A 16,058-nucleotide genomic window follows, 5' to 3' on the forward strand; every position below is an offset into this window, starting at 1 on the left:
TCAACTTTGAAGTAGAATAAACACTTTTTGTTGAGACGGGGGCGAGGAGTGAAGAGGCGGGGGCAGGGAGTGAAGAGGCAGGGGGCAAGGTAAGCAAATTTTTGGGCGGGAGTAAGCGAATTGAAAGCGAGAGACGGGGGGGGGGAATCAAGAGATGGGGAGCGGGGAGTGAAGAGGCGGGGGCGGGGCCGGGGTAATTAAATTTTTGGGCCGGGGTAAGCAAATTGAAGGCGGGGGGGAATGGGGCAGGGGCGGGAGATGAGTAGGCGGGGGCAAGCACGCCCTGTCCAGTCCATGTCCCTCGAGTGTGGGTGAGCTGGTGAGGGTGGTTGAATGAACGGAATCCGTCTGTGATGGGGGTTTCGGCTAGTATAATAATAATACACTTGTTCGTCTGCCCATGTGTAACGCTCTTTTCCACCCATTGGTTGGACCCTGGCCTTGACTGCACCTACAATTTCCCCTGAAGAAATCATACGCCCACCATGTTGTGCTATGCGAAGCCAATATATTGTTATGGTTGTGTGGGTAGATGGAGGAATTTCATTGGAAAGTTAGTATTGTATTGAGTTGCTTGGTCCGTTGGCGTGTAGGAGACATCTCAATGTAAATTAAGTAGGGAAACTATGAGCTTAAGTGTTACTTGTCACCACACGGGGGTGGTGCTATGTTAATTAGATAGGGCTAAAGACCAATTTCCCCCTGTGACCTTGTCCTACGTTTTTGCATTTACAAGCCAGCAATAAAATTGTGTTTTTATAACAGCAACAGCAACAACAATATTAATGCCGCATGTCCAAGCAGGTGAAAAGCCCCACCTTCCCAGCTTCGTACCAGCAAGTCACGCCCCCGAGGCTTATGATTGGTGAGTGTGACGTGAGAGGGAAAGTGAAGTTCGAAGAGTGGACAGTCGTCAGAGGACGCAGTAGTTGTGGGTGGAGCACACGATCGATTAAGAGGATCTCGTTTTTGCTCTCCTCTCAGCACTACGAAATGACTGCACGGTTCTCATGCTCGTCCTGGTGAACTTGCAACATGCTGGATGAGACGCTAGCCATTCCTGTTCGGCTGAGTCATGAAGTTGGACGATTATGAGAAAGAGAGGAAGAGGAGTGCACCTCTCAGCCAATTCGTTGTTATCCCATTGTGTGTTCAAGTAGAATGGTAGGTGATCATTGTGAGCAGACCTTGTGTAAGAGAGGAATATTCGGCATATTCGTTCATGAGAAGAAGCTGCACGGTGGTTGGTGAGCCCTGGCGTTGAATACCACCTCACAAATTGCCTCGCGTACATTTCCCGCACAGGACGAAGTGGCTTGACCCCAAAGTTCAATAACGACCATCTCTGGACATAGCTAAGTGCAAGAATAAAGGCAGGATTTTCTTTTCTTTTATTTTGTTTTCCCTTTGTCTGTGTGTAGAGGCGCCTCGGCATTAGGCTTTAATTTACCTCACGTTTCATTATTACACTTTGAATTATTGCCATTGTAAATATTTGACTTATTTTCATTAAATCCCTGTGTTTATTTTAAGTTACTGGTGTCTATTTATTGTGGGTTCGAGTATAAACCCATTGTGCTTCCGTCTGTCTGCTCCGTCCGTGCCACCTTTGATCTCCCGCGCGCGCCATAATTTCTGAGGATCACTTGTTCGCCTCTAAGGAAAACCACTCGGCGATCCGGCCTCGTCGGTGTTAACCGCCTGTCCAAGACAATTGGGTTGGGGGAATTAACTTAACTGCCACGGCCATGGCAATGTCTTCGGAGCTTTCATATTCGCGATCACCATGCCCTCCCTCCCGACAAGTTTTTCCCTTCAGTGTAAAACGACTAAAGCGACGATTAAAAGGATCATCGAATATCAAAATCTTGGAGCTGATAGGTGCTATGGGCCTTGTGAAGGTCACGGTACGTGCAGACCGCCTGCTTCAGGCCTCTGGTGTCAGCCTCTCGGTCAGTGCATTTGGAATCCATACGAGCGATGTAACCATGATTTATTGCACATAGGCAGTCGTCATGTTTTTGCTTCAAACCCAGGTTATTTTTATTTTTGGGAGCACTATTTCCGACTATTTTCTCTGAAACGGCTCGACCAGGGACCATAAAACCCATCATTATATAGGTCTTTGTCCGGGAATCTCGTGAGATTGTGAAAAAAAACGTCCATCATTATTTACTTTGAACGATGTGCACAGCGCAAATCGCTGACTTGCGTCGTGCATGCATTCCTAAAAATTGCGTCGTTATCCCAAACTATGTTATTCGAATACGATTTTCCCATATACAAAAGTATTATAATGGGGAAATGCGTCGCCAGGGAAAATTTTTCGGTCACCCAAACTTAACTTGACCTTCACATAAGTACATATTAGAGACAAAAATTAAAGAAATCAAACACATAACATGATTGAAATAATGTGTGTAGACAAATAGACAGTTTAATGGAGCTGGTTGAGAGTGGAGGGCCTATAGGGAGGCTGAAGCAGGTGCTACTGCCAAAGCGACGTGCTGGTACTCCCTTGCACCCAAATAGCGGTTCGAGCGATTACCACGCCAAATGCGGGGTGCTTTCTGTGCGGACACTAATTGTCCCAAACCAATCTGTCCTTTGACGGATGATTAATAAGTAATCCGTTTGTGATCATGGCAACTCAAATCACTGAGAGACCAAGGTACCTCATGTGCATATTTAATAAGTAAAAGTATTATAATGGGGGAAATGCGTCGCCATGGAAAATTTTGAACAAAGGACACTTATTTACACAGTTTATTCACAGAGATATGCACCCCGGTTTTGGGACGAACATAAGTACACTGCACTTAAAAATTTCGAATGACTTAAATTGACTGTTGTCCCGTAATATTTTAACGACTTTCTATTGAAATGACGTAAGTAGGGAAAGAATACTGGTTCTGGCTCACTTTTCCCCATGTAAATGAATGGGGGATTTTCAGCCATGAAATTTTTCTTTTTTTTCCCCTAAAAAAATAAATCCCCTTTTTAGCCCAAGCTATATTTATTTGTCTCCCCTTTTAACCTGGAGCCTGGTGTTGGCTTAGTGGTTAGGGTGGCGGCTTGGGATCCCAGGGTCCTGAGTTCAAATCCCGTTGGCTGCTGAATTAACACCAGGGGGTTGACTCAGCCTGCCATCCTTCCGAGGTCAGCGAAATGAGTGCCAGTGTACTGGTCCCGGTGTATGCCCCGGTTAGAATAGGTGTAACATATCCCTGTGTGTCGTAAGAGGCGACCAGGGTTGGTGTCAGGAAGGGCATCCGGCCATAAAACATTGCCTCAAGAAAAAGCCAAACCCCTGCACAGCAGGGAAAAATGGCTGTAAAAACGGTCATTTTTTTATTTCCCCTTTTAACCTAGGGGCTCTCTATTCAAATAGCCCATACAACAAGATAAAGATTTGTTAAAGGTGATTCTAAAGAAATATCTGAAACGTCTCAGCCCCGGGACACTCTTTATCAAATAACCCATACAACAAGATAAAGATTTGTTAAAGGTGATTCGAAAGAAATATCTGAAACGTCTAAGCCTCGGGGCACTCTTTATCAAATAGCCAATGCATATTGTTTAGCTCACTCATTGAACCTATAAACATTTGTTCATTCTCAAATTCCTTCAATAGTTTAATTTTCTTTGCACAATAATCCCCATCTAAAATATTGAAAAACAAAACATTTGAATCTTTATATTTTTTAAGATACCCCTTTTGTGCCATTACGAAATGATAAACTTCTCTTAATGATCTCATCTGACCACCTCCTGAGTTGCATATCATTTTGATATTGTAGTAAATTATTTTTCCATTGTTCAATTGATAACCATCAAATTTTTCAGTCCATTCAAACATATTTATTATTTTCTTTACATCCTCTAACTTATTGGTTTTTAAATTGATTCGCATATTTGTTTTATTTACCTTTGTTTTAGATATTTTTTCAATAAGACTTATTTGATATTTTTCACATTCATTATGTTTTCCATTTATATACCAAGACTGAGATTTTCTCCACTCTTTAGTTTGACTAATACTTGGTTCGACCATTTATATATTGTGAAAAACGCGGCGGTAGCCCTTAAAAACCCTAACCCATCTTCCCATCGTTAAAACTTGTGTCCATATGGAACACAATCTATTCTATTCACTCTATCATACAATACCCATATGGAACACAATCTATTTTATACACTCTATCATACAATATCCATATGGAACACAATCTATTCCATTATCTAAAATAAATCTCTTATCATCAAAGGCTCCTAATGCCTTTTTATTTACTTCTTCACCATATATTTTATGTTTATAACTTCTTATTGTATTCATTTTCCTATATTCTTCTTTCTTATTCATCAAACAGTTATAATAATTTCTAAAAGTTATTGATTTCTTTATTACATATTTCTTTATTCCCTTTAACCTTTTATCAATCTGATCACCATACTTATAAGCATATGCCTTTGCTCTCAATCCAATAAACTCACTCATTACTTTTCCACCAAACTCATCCTTAAACTTGCCAATAACCTTTTCATTCTTTTTTGAAAATAACTCACTCTTCTTACTAAAATTACTTGTATCATATACTCCAATGTTTTTCTTCATATCCTTATAAACATCGTCAGTTTTTATATCTAGAATAAAACTATCAGTGTCCATATACAACAATGAAGCATTTTCACCATACTCTTTCTTTAAATCATTATACAAATAATCATACATCAATATCTTTGATAAATCAAGAACTGCTGTTCCAATATAAATTGGTTTATCCATGACAATACTTTCCTTTTTCATATGAATAGCAGAAAAGTTCTCTGAAAAAACCTCTTCTCTCTCAAAACTTGGTTTATTTATCAATCTAGAAGCTTCTTTCCAAGATGTTGCAAATCTAATGTTTTGCCTGTTTCTAACATTCTCCATTGTCTTTCCAAAGACAGCATTATTCATCAATTTATAGAATTCCCCTTCAAATTTTACTTTTGTATTTGTTCTCATATCTGTATTGAATTTAATATACTTTTTCATCCAAGGACTTTGTTTAAATTTTAAAACTCTATGAATTTTAGCTACTCTCAACCCAGCAGATAAATATTGTCTCAAGTTCCTTTGATGCAAAACATATCCCTCTTTATCATAGAATGTTGTTAATAACTTTTCTGTTGATTTGCCTTTAATATTAAAACTTTTATGATAATCACTGAACCATTCTTTCTTTGGGGTTTCTTTCTCACATGCAAAAGGAAGGTCTTTATGCTTATTATGAAGATCACTCGGGTACTTCAAATCAACTTCAAAATAATAACCTTCTTCTTTGTCATTCAATTTCTCTTGAGAAGAAATAACAATATTCATCAAAGCCTTTTCATAATCCTTTTCTTCCACCCACTCTAATTTACCATAAGGCAGGGATTGAGACATTGCCCATCCATACAAATTATTAGCATCAAAGTACATCAAATAATTACTATCTTTTTCACTCTCATAATTTGGAAGATATTTATTATTTGCTTTAGCATATCTTTTTGAACATACTTGTGATATTCCACCTCTCTTAGACTTCTCAATCATCAAAAGCATATCTACATCACTGACTAAATCTATATCTTGTTTTGTCATTTTCAACATTGCACTCCAAGCTAAACCAGGAGCTGTGAAATAGTGGGCAGGATCTAATCCATAACAATTTTTATTATGACAGAGTGATCTAAAAGCTTCAAACACATCAGCTAACAATAAAACATCTGTTTTTAGATACAAATCATGATATTCTCCAAGGTTCTTTATCTTAAATATTTTCCAAATTTCTTGTGCGTGTTTATATTCCTTATCACTTATCTCTTCTTCATAAAGGTGATTGTAGAAACTTTCTTTTGAAGGAAGTTGTGTTTCTTTAAATCTCATAAATGAATCCATATAACCATAAGGATAAATTCCCTTACTTGTAAGAATTTTCTCTTTACTTTGAATTTCATTCCTTGTTTCAATTTCCTCTCTAGTTAGAATTCCCTCTTTAATCAGAATTTCATCTATAATCAGAATTTCCTCTTTAGTTAGAATTTCATTCTTTGTTCGAATTTTCTGTATAATTAGAATTTCATCTTCAGTAAGAATTTCTTCATTCATTTCCTCATTAATTAGAATTTCCTCTTTACTTTGAATTCTCTCTTTAATCTGAATTTCCTCTTTAGTTAGAATTTCCTCTTTTGGAAAGAATGAATTAAGATTTGGAAAAGAGCCCGTGGAGCTTAGATTTGATGCGAGGTTGGCTAGTGGCGTTCCCATAAACTTGTAAGAATCAAGAAACCTTATACGAGTTATAGGTTTTGTGAATATCATTTTTGTAAATGAAATATACTTTTGACTTGTGTTTGTTATGGCAGAAATATTCCCTGGTGTTTTTGAAAGTTCATTTATAAATAGATGTGTATCATAGTTGGCGCTGTTGTGAAGAAAGACTGGAATAAAAGAAGGTAATTTATAATTAAGATTACAACAGGAATGAGCGGGACCTCTATATTTACCAGTAAGATGACAATGATCCCTAACTTTAGATTCCTCAATTTCCTCCTCACAAATATGACAGATATTGTTCTTTCTAAATTCTAATTTTTCTTCTATGGTTAATTTCATCGGTTCATTTGTTTTTCATTAATTTAGTTAGTCTTATACAATCCTTTTCTAATCGTTTTACAAACTCTTGTGAAGCATTTTTTCCACTATACTGTTCAAGTTTATTATACTTTTCTCCAACAGATGATTTGATATAATAACAGAAACCACAAGGAATATGTTTTTGATATTTATTTGTATATGGTTCTTTTGGATTAGGAGAAGCAGTATTTATCTTTTTCAGGATACATTCAAAATCAGCGTATATCACAAATGGGTGCATGATAGATTTATTATAATCTTCAAAAGAAATCTTTTCACCAGGTTTAGGCATTGTAATTACAGCTGATTTATGATTACTACAATATTTTGAATGTTGTTCTAATCGTTCTTTTGTATGAAATGAATTAAGACATCGCTTACAAGGATATATTTTGTTTGCTGTTCTGAATACCTGAGAAGAGATTAATCTTGATAAATTATTGATGTATGTGTAATGTGAATTCTTTCCAACACTAAAATATAAAAGATCAATGTGTGTTTCTTCATTTTTATAGTTGTTTGAAATTTTTAATATTTGAACTTTGTTTGTATCCGTTAATCCATATACATTAATAGAAAGATTATTCTTTTTCTCAAATTTAGGAATATCTGTTAGTGGCATTGGGAAATTAAAATCTTTAATGTCCAAGGTATTCTCATATTTCATATATTGTTTTACTCTTTCTGAATTACATTTTGGTGGATGTAAGTGAGCAAGAACAGACCAGAGAAAACATTTATTATCATTATTCTTAATATTAACAACTGCCTTCTTTCGTTTTATTTCTTTTGGTAATTCAATATAAGAAGAAGCTTTAAGAGGGTTTGATTTTAGAATGTGTATATCTAAAAAGATGATTTTTTTAATATTGAATCCACTTCCTACCACTGTATTATCAACATCCTCCTCTTGTCTTGATAGTTCTTCATAAACCCCACTATTCAAAAAATCTTGAAATGATGTTATAAAATGAAGATCTGTCCTCATATAAGGAGTTTGTTCTTCATCTTGTCTTTTCATATTCATTTTCACTCCCATATAAAACTTTAAAGTTTTCATTTCTTTTAATGTCTTTTTAATAAATTTTTCAACATCAGGTTTCACTATTTCAATTGATTCAACTATTGATGATGGACCGGGTTCTCCAAATTGAAAAATCCTGATTTTTATATGCCCTTTAAATGCCCCATCAGTGTTTTCAATATAATAGTCTCCCTTTACTTTAAACTCATTTTTCTTGTGTTTTTGTGATTGAAGATGCCTATTATAACTACTCTTCAAAACATCCTTTGAGCAGGTATCACAATGTTTTCTTTCCAACTCAAGAGGGGATATTTTGTGAAATAGATTAAATGTGTGTTTGTTGGTTCGGAGGTGTTTTCTATAATGTTTATATTCGTGATTACAAACATCGCAGTATGTTGTATTCACCATATTTATATAATAAAACTTTGCTTAAACTAAAATTTTCTTGATGAAAATTTCGTTTATTTTACAGGTGAATCTGTGCTTAAACTAAAATTTTCTTGATGAAAATTTCGTTTATTTTACAGGTGAATCTGTGCTTAAACTAAAATTTTCTTGGTGAAAATTTCGTTTATTTTACAGGTGAATCTGTGCTTAAACTAAAATTTTCTTGATGAAAATTTCGTTTATTTTACAGGTGAATCTGTGCTTAAACTAAAATTTTCTTGATGAAAATTTCGTTTATTTTACAGGTGAATCTGTGCTTAAAACCATTTTATCCTCCAACTTTTTCACTTAATAAATACAATGTTTCAAGACACAAAAGACAAGTTTCAATCAATCTCTTCATTTGTTAAAGATGCTGAGAAATATGTCAAGGATGTAAAATTGAACAAAGATAAATATAACAACTATTGGATAAAAACAATTATGGTGGATATGATGAGTTCTTCAATTTACTTCAGTGGAAGGGCTTTTAGTATACCTGGAAGAACATCAATTAAGGTATCTCTAACAAAAGTTTCTCCTCTCCTTCTGGCAATATATTCAAAACTAGAAAAAGCAATGAAACAAGAAAAGGTATCAAAAAATAAAAACCTTATGGATGAAGCTTTAGAAAGAAAAGATAAGACCATCTGTAATATGCAAGGAGAAATTTGTATTTTTTTCAACAACCCTAAAGATATAAATCCTGATGAAATAAAGGATGTTAATATATCAGGTGAAATGACATTTCGTTCAATTGTAGTTAAGGATCATTTTAAAATTACCTTTAATATAAAAAATGTAGCAGTTGAATCTGTTAATGAAAAAATGTATATCGATATCGATGGTAATGTTTTTTCAACTAATTAAATGAGTCAATATTCAACTGAAGATTTTGAAGATTATGAGAGTGATTATGATACCGAGAGTTTGCATTCAAACGATAGTTATGGCACCGAGAGTTGGTGTTCAAATGATAGTTATGAAAGTATAGATGATTCTGAAAGTATCGAAGATTATATCGAAGATGAATTTCAGTTTAAGTAAAGTTTTACTTTATAAATATGAATAGTTTACTCGATTTTGAGCCTCTTGAATTCCATGATTCTCCATATGACAAATTTGAGAATTGCCCTGCGTGTGAAAGACGGGGATTAAACACAGAGTCAAAAGCCTATAAACAATGTATATTCTGTGATTATCTTCTAATTAATGATAATCAAAAATATAAAAAGGAAAATAATTCTTTTAGATTTACACCAAAAATGAATTACTTTACAAGATTGATTAGAGAAATGAATGTAAAGTACGAGGGTGAGAACACACCTTTCCTTACAAGGGAAGAAACTGAACGTATTAGAGAAATGTTCAAAGGATTGTTGTTATATATTATTCATGGATGTGATTTTCAGGGAAATATCAACACAAGATATTGCATAAATAAAATAATGGATTATCTTGAAATTAAACCTGAACTCAGGATAAAATATAGAATTTCGAAAAAAGCCAATAATAAATTAAATAACCTGTTTTCCAAATATATAAATGAATGATTTTTTACCCATTTGGGAAAATAAGATAAAATTTGACAACCATAAAAATCTCCCAAATTCATTAAGATGCCTCATAGTTGGTTCAAGTGGATGTGGAAAAACCTGCTTACTTTTAAAGATGCTCCTCACTCCCAACTTTTTAGATTATGATAATTTAATAATTTTCACAAAGTCGAGTTTTCAACCAGAGTATCAACTACTCTCACAAGGTTTTAATGCTGGTCTTCAAAAAGAAGATATAATCGGTTTATTTAAACTTCAAAAAACCTAAATGATTTTAACATTGAAGATATAATACAACTATTTTGTGATACACAGAGATGTAAAAAGAAATCAAAACCGATAACTTGTATTCTGAGTGATAATACGGATGATATACCGTCTCCCCAAGATTTGGATAAATCCAAAAAGAACCTCGTTATCTTTGATGATTGTGTTAATGAGAGAAACCAAACGGTAATGGACAGCCACTACACAAGAGGGAGACATTCTTCTTGTAATTGTATTTATCTTAGTCAATCGTACTTTCAGCTTCCTCGTCGTTCCATCAGAAACAATGCTAATACTTTTATTTTATTCAAGTTAAATTCAATAGATATAAACAATTTTTGGAGAGACAATTGTTCTACATTATGTAGTAAAAAGGAATTTGGGGATTACATGAAACACACGACTGAAAAAATAAATATATTGTTGTGAAACAAGATGAGATATTAAATGATATTTTTCAATAAATAAATGGATGCGAAAGAAAGAGCAAGAAGATTTAGGGAACATCAAGAGTTGGTTTCAAAAGTTGTAAAACAGCAGGAAGACATAAAGAAGAAACGCAGACAGAAACTAACGGGCGAAGAAGCATTTGAAAGAAAACAAGAGAAATTTTTTAAACCACTTTTAAAAACTTCCCAAGGAAAAATGAAAGATGTTTCCACAGTTCCCACAGTAGAATATACTCCTAAAAAACTTCAAATGTTAAAAGATTTCAGTCAAATGACGGAGGAAGAATTAGAGCATTTAGGAGAATTAGAATATGATGATGAAGGTTTATTTCAACAACTGGAAGAGATTAATCGACTCCCTGATTATATTGTGAATGCTCTTCAAAACAATGAATATTCAGCGGATTCAAAAACCAAAGCAGGACTCATTCCAACAGAACAATCAGCAATATTTCATCTTGTTCAAGAAAAGGTATTGATATTTAATGATGAATTAAGGTTCTTGGGTTCTGCTCAACCCCTGTTAAACTAACTCCGAGATTAATGTTTCTTCTCACAAAAGATGGAAGACAAGGTTCAACTGTGAGGGATGAATCAAAGTATATTGATAAACCATTGGATATGGAAAATAATGATGATAGAGTATATATTGATCTGCTGAACACTCTAAATTATAAGGTTATTCTTTCTGGTAAAAGTAGGAAGAATGAGAAGGAGAAACACATTATTCAGGCTTTAAGTATCCTTGGTTCAGGTGTTAGTTTTCTTCCAAATGACCCATCGCAATTAGTTAATAGACTGTTATTGTTGTTAGGCAGTAAGAAGGCTGGAAATAACAATTGTTTTAATGAAGCATCAGCCATTTTAGACCAGTTGATGAACATGAAAATAATTAATAAATATCAATATAAAGACATTTTATCTCATATTAAATAAGATGAGAAGCACAATCCTTAGTTTCAATTTCACAACAAGCGACCACACATCTTCATTCCCATACCCACTACAACTTGACACAACAAAAGAATATGAGGCATCTTTATTGTCCATGGAAACTTATAATACCTTATTTAATATAACCGAGAAAAATGACAAGTTTAGTTATAATCCGGGAAGTGGATACAAAACGATAACAGTCTCACCCGGAGCATATGAGATTTCTCAAATATCTTCCGAAATTGCTCGTCTTATGAAAGAACAGGGTGATGAACCAAAAAATATTGTTATAAACATTCAAAAACATACTTCAAAATCAACGATTAAAGTTAAAAATAACTACAAGGTTGATTTCACAATTGATAATTCATTTAGAGAGTTATTGGGTTTCTCCTCAAAAGAGATTGAAACTAATGGGACGTTTTACAGTGATAATGTCATTCAAATATCCTCAGGAATAAATTCGGTGTTAATTCACTGTGATTTGATTGATGGTGCTTATAATGATGGGAAAAAAACAAATACAATATTTTCATTCAGCGCATACTCAACCCCAATTGGTTATAAATTCAATATGGAACCCAAAATTTGGTTTATCTACCTGTGTCAGGAAAAACCATACACAGAGTAAATTTTACGATAACCGACCAAGATAATCGTGTGATTTCTTTTAATGGAGAAGTTATATCCATCAGAATTCACCTACGTGAAGTTTTCCAATAAATAAATACGATGGTTATTGTGAGGAAACACGAGTTGGGAAAATATAAAATAATTACAGGGGATGGGATGTTCTTTTCCCCATACTACAAGGGTGAAGGTATGTATCTTGGTAGAGGATACTATAAACCTAAGAGACAAAGGGGTGTTGGACATCAATTTAGAGGAGATGGGATAATTGATACTCTCATGGGTATTGGTTCAACTATTCTTAAACATAAAGATCTAATTGGTTCAACTGCTTCTGCTGTGGGAAATGTAGCAGGTGCCGTAAAGAGTATAAAAGATGCTCAGAAGGAATCTCATAAATTACAAGCAATAAAAGAAATTAAGAAAGGCAAAACTCAGTTGTCCCCCCAAGAACGACAGAAAATAATTCAAATACTTGGATCAGGGTTTCAAAAGTTTTAACATCTTTTTTTCCTAAATAAATACAAGTATGGAAGCAATTGATAGTATCTATGATTTGGATGATACTATTATCATCTCAAACTCCACTAAAAAAGAAGATTACTTCAAGGTAAATGCAATAACTGGAACAGACTGGAATACGAATGGTACAAAAAGTTTTGAAATAAATAATCAACAAACCTATTTGAATCTCTCCGAAAGTTTCTTGTTGTGTAAATTTAAATTCACTAAAGCTGGGAATAATACAAACGCTACACTTGTAAATGATTTCTTCTGGAAAATGTTTGATAGTGTGCGTTTGTATATTGGGACACAAGAAGTTGAAGCGGTTGATTATGTCTCTGCTGTATCTGAAATGATAAAATTTACACTCTATACATTCAGTGATAGAATGGGAAAGGGGTCTGCTGAAGGTTTTATTCCTGATATGTCAACGGGAACAAACACAGACCCTGGATATACTCAAAGGAAAGGAATGTATAATGATGATACAAAAGCAGAAAATAGTTTTACTGTGGCAGTTCCTCTTAAAGGTATATTTGGATTTTGTGATCATGATAAAGTTCTGTATGGTCTTAAAATTAGATTTCAACTACAGAGGAATGATAATGAAAATCGATTGCTTTTTGGTGTTGGTAGTGCTTTTGGTGAACAGAATAAATTTGTAATTGAGGAGATGAGTTGGTATATCAGTGAATATACTCCTAATCTTAAAACAGAAGAGATGTTGAATCGAAGACTTAACTCAAAGAAACCACTCAGTGTATCATACCTCAAAAGAAGATGTCAACACGTTAAACTCAATCAAACTACTTACACGTGGAATTTGGGTGTTCTGGAAGGAAAGCCACGATATCTGTGGATCATTTTTAAAAAGCCAGATGGTGATACTGCGACTGATAAGAATAATGCATTGAGTGATAATGCTAAGGTGAAACAACTTCGCGTTTCTCTAGATGGAACATTTTACCCACGAGATAGATTGGAAATTAATTGGGAAAAAATGATTTTGCTGAAGCATACAAGTCTTACCAAAAGGTGTGTGAAAGTAATGGAAATAAAGAACCTATTTTGGATATGACAGCATTTAAAAGTTTGTATACAATCTATGCGTTTGACCTGAGCGCTCAAAAGGAAACTATAAAGTCTAATCGAGTGGATACTTCCCTATACATTGAAAGAGGAGAGAGTGAAGAAGTTGATACATATTGTTTGCTTTTGGAAGAAACAGAATTGCAGATTAATACAGATAATGGTGTGATGATTAGTCTCACATAATTTTTTGTTAAATAAATGAGTGGCAAAGTACCAACTGGGGTATATGTTAATCAAATCAATCTTCATAAACTATCATCTTGTGTTCAAAATCAAAAGCCTTGTACGATTAACGTTAATACAATTTTTTTTTTTTTTTTTTTTTTTTTTTTTTTTGTATACCTTGGTCGAGGCTCTTATGAGAGCGAACACACAACTCACAGCAAGGAGGCATGAGACAAGAGGGGCGGGAGTGGAAGGGACAAAACATTGGGGAACAGACACAGGTGAACTGTGGAAGGGAGAGGGATGGGGATGGGACGGGGAACATGGCGAGGGGAAGATGGACATTAAAGGGACTTTCAGGAAGGAAAGCAGGAGAATTGAAGGAAGTGGGCTTGGGTGGATTATCGGGGTAGAAAAGATCGAGGATTTGGATGGGGGAAGATAAGAGGTGGTGGTGAACAGCTGTTTTGAAAGCCTGGAGGGAAGAATGGGAAAGAATAGAGTGAGGAAGTTTATTCCAAAGGCGGGAAAAAAGAGGAATGAAAGAGTGAAGATGAGCAGTGATTCGTGATTTTGGTAGTTTTACCAGAAGGGGGTTGTTGGCGGACCTTGAGCGCCCTGTGGTAATGTGGTTGGGACAAATCACAGAGAGAGCAGGGGGGGCAAGGCTGGAGAGGAGTCGGTAGAAGACAGAAAGACCACCGACCAACCTGCGGTGATTGAGTGAGAGGCCCAAAGACTCAGCTTCATTGCGGGAGATGCCAATGATCTTAAAAGCCCTGGTTTCGACAGCGTGAAGTCGAGAAAGGTGGGAGGCAGGAGCACCAGCCCAGAGGGGAGAGCAGTACTCCATCAGGCTACGGACAAAAGCTTTGTAAGTGGTCAGGAGCTCAAGAGGGCCGAGGAAGGACTTTGCACGACGGAGGATTCCCAGTCGGCGACTGGCTTTTGAGGCAAGGTTGGAAATGTGACTTTCCCAGGAAAGGTCATGGCAGATAGTGAGACCCAGAAGCTTGAAAGAAAAGACTTCTTCCAGAGGATTGTTGAGAAAGTGGATGGGGGGGTTTTGTAAACGGTCCTTTCGAAGAGACATAGTGAGAGTGTGAGATTTGTCTGGATTGAAAGACATGTTCCACGTGTTGGACCAGTTTGTGATTTTATCCAGATCTGCAGTGAGCGAAGAAGCTGCTGCTTGCCGGTCTGAGGGATGACAGATGGTACGGCAGAGGGTGGAGTCGTCGGCAAAGAGAAATAGAGGATTTTCCAGAGAGTCCGAGAGATCATTGATGAAAACCAGAAAAAGAACAGGGCCCAGAACGCTACCTTGAGGAACTCCAGCCTGCACAGGAAGAGGGGATGAAAGAACTCCATTTAGGGCCACACGTTGACTGCGACAGGAGAGGAAGTCTGCGAGCCATGAGTGGAGATGGCCTTGAATACCATGGGAAGAGAGTTTGGTGAGTAGGGCAGGGTGCCAGACTGTGTCAAAAGCACGTGATATGTCCAGGGATACGGCTCTGATTTCCTGTCTGGCATTGAGGACCTCCATCCAATGATGGGAGAGCAGTAGCAGCATATCTAGGGTAGAGTGACCTGGTCTGAAACCAAATTGATGATTGGAAATCAAGCCATTGGAGAAGAGGAAGGATTTCATGTCTGAAGCGATGATGGATTCCATAACCTTGCTGATGATTGGGAGAAGGCTGATTGGTCTATAGTTACAGGGATCTGTTTTTGCACCTTTTTTATGCAGGGCAGTGATGTTAGCAGATTTCCAAGCAGATGGCAGATGACCTTGGGAAAATGAGAGGGTGAATAGAACAGAGAGAGGGTGAGCAAGAGCAGAAGAGCAGGCTTTGAGGACACGTGGGCTGATGCCGTCTGGACCGGTTGCAGAATCTGACTCGAGGTTTGAAAGCAAGCTCTCCACCTTGTCAGGAGAAAAGGATACAGAGTCCAGGGACAGTTGGGTGCGACTGGGTAAAGTGGGTAGAGATAGTGATGGGTTTGGGACACAAGATTTAGCTGCAAACACCGAGTTTAGACATTCAGCTTTATCACGTGTGGAATCAGCAGTGCGGCCATTTGAGGTAAGGGAGGGGATGGAGGGGGAACATACACCAGAAACAGATTTGATTAAACGCCACCAGGATTTTGAGGAGGGAGAGAGGTTTGAGAGTTCAGACTTGAGATGAGAAAGATGTTGTTTTCTGGCTCTCCTGAGGGTAGCTACACACTTGTTCCGAGCTTTGTGGAAAGAACTGAGATTGCTCTCAGTTGGGTTTGCTTTCCATGAGGCAAAGGCAAGTTGTTTCAGGACAACTGCCTCGCCACAAGCTTCA

General features: G+C 36.2%; 1 protein-coding gene across 1 annotated transcript in view; it reads left to right on the forward strand.

The window, feature by feature from the left end:
- LOC147023371 (intermembrane lipid transfer protein VPS13A-like) overlaps positions 1-16,058 on the forward strand; it is a 220,847-nt gene that overhangs the window by 147,219 nt on the left and 57,570 nt on the right. The gene's annotated exons all lie outside the window — the stretch shown is intronic.

This window comes from Eptatretus burgeri, chromosome 7 (genome assembly GCF_056783735.1).
Source record: "Eptatretus burgeri isolate ZD-2024b chromosome 7, Ebu_testis_v1, whole genome shotgun sequence".
NCBI classification, from domain to species: Eukaryota; Metazoa; Chordata; class Myxini; order Myxiniformes; family Myxinidae; genus Eptatretus; species Eptatretus burgeri.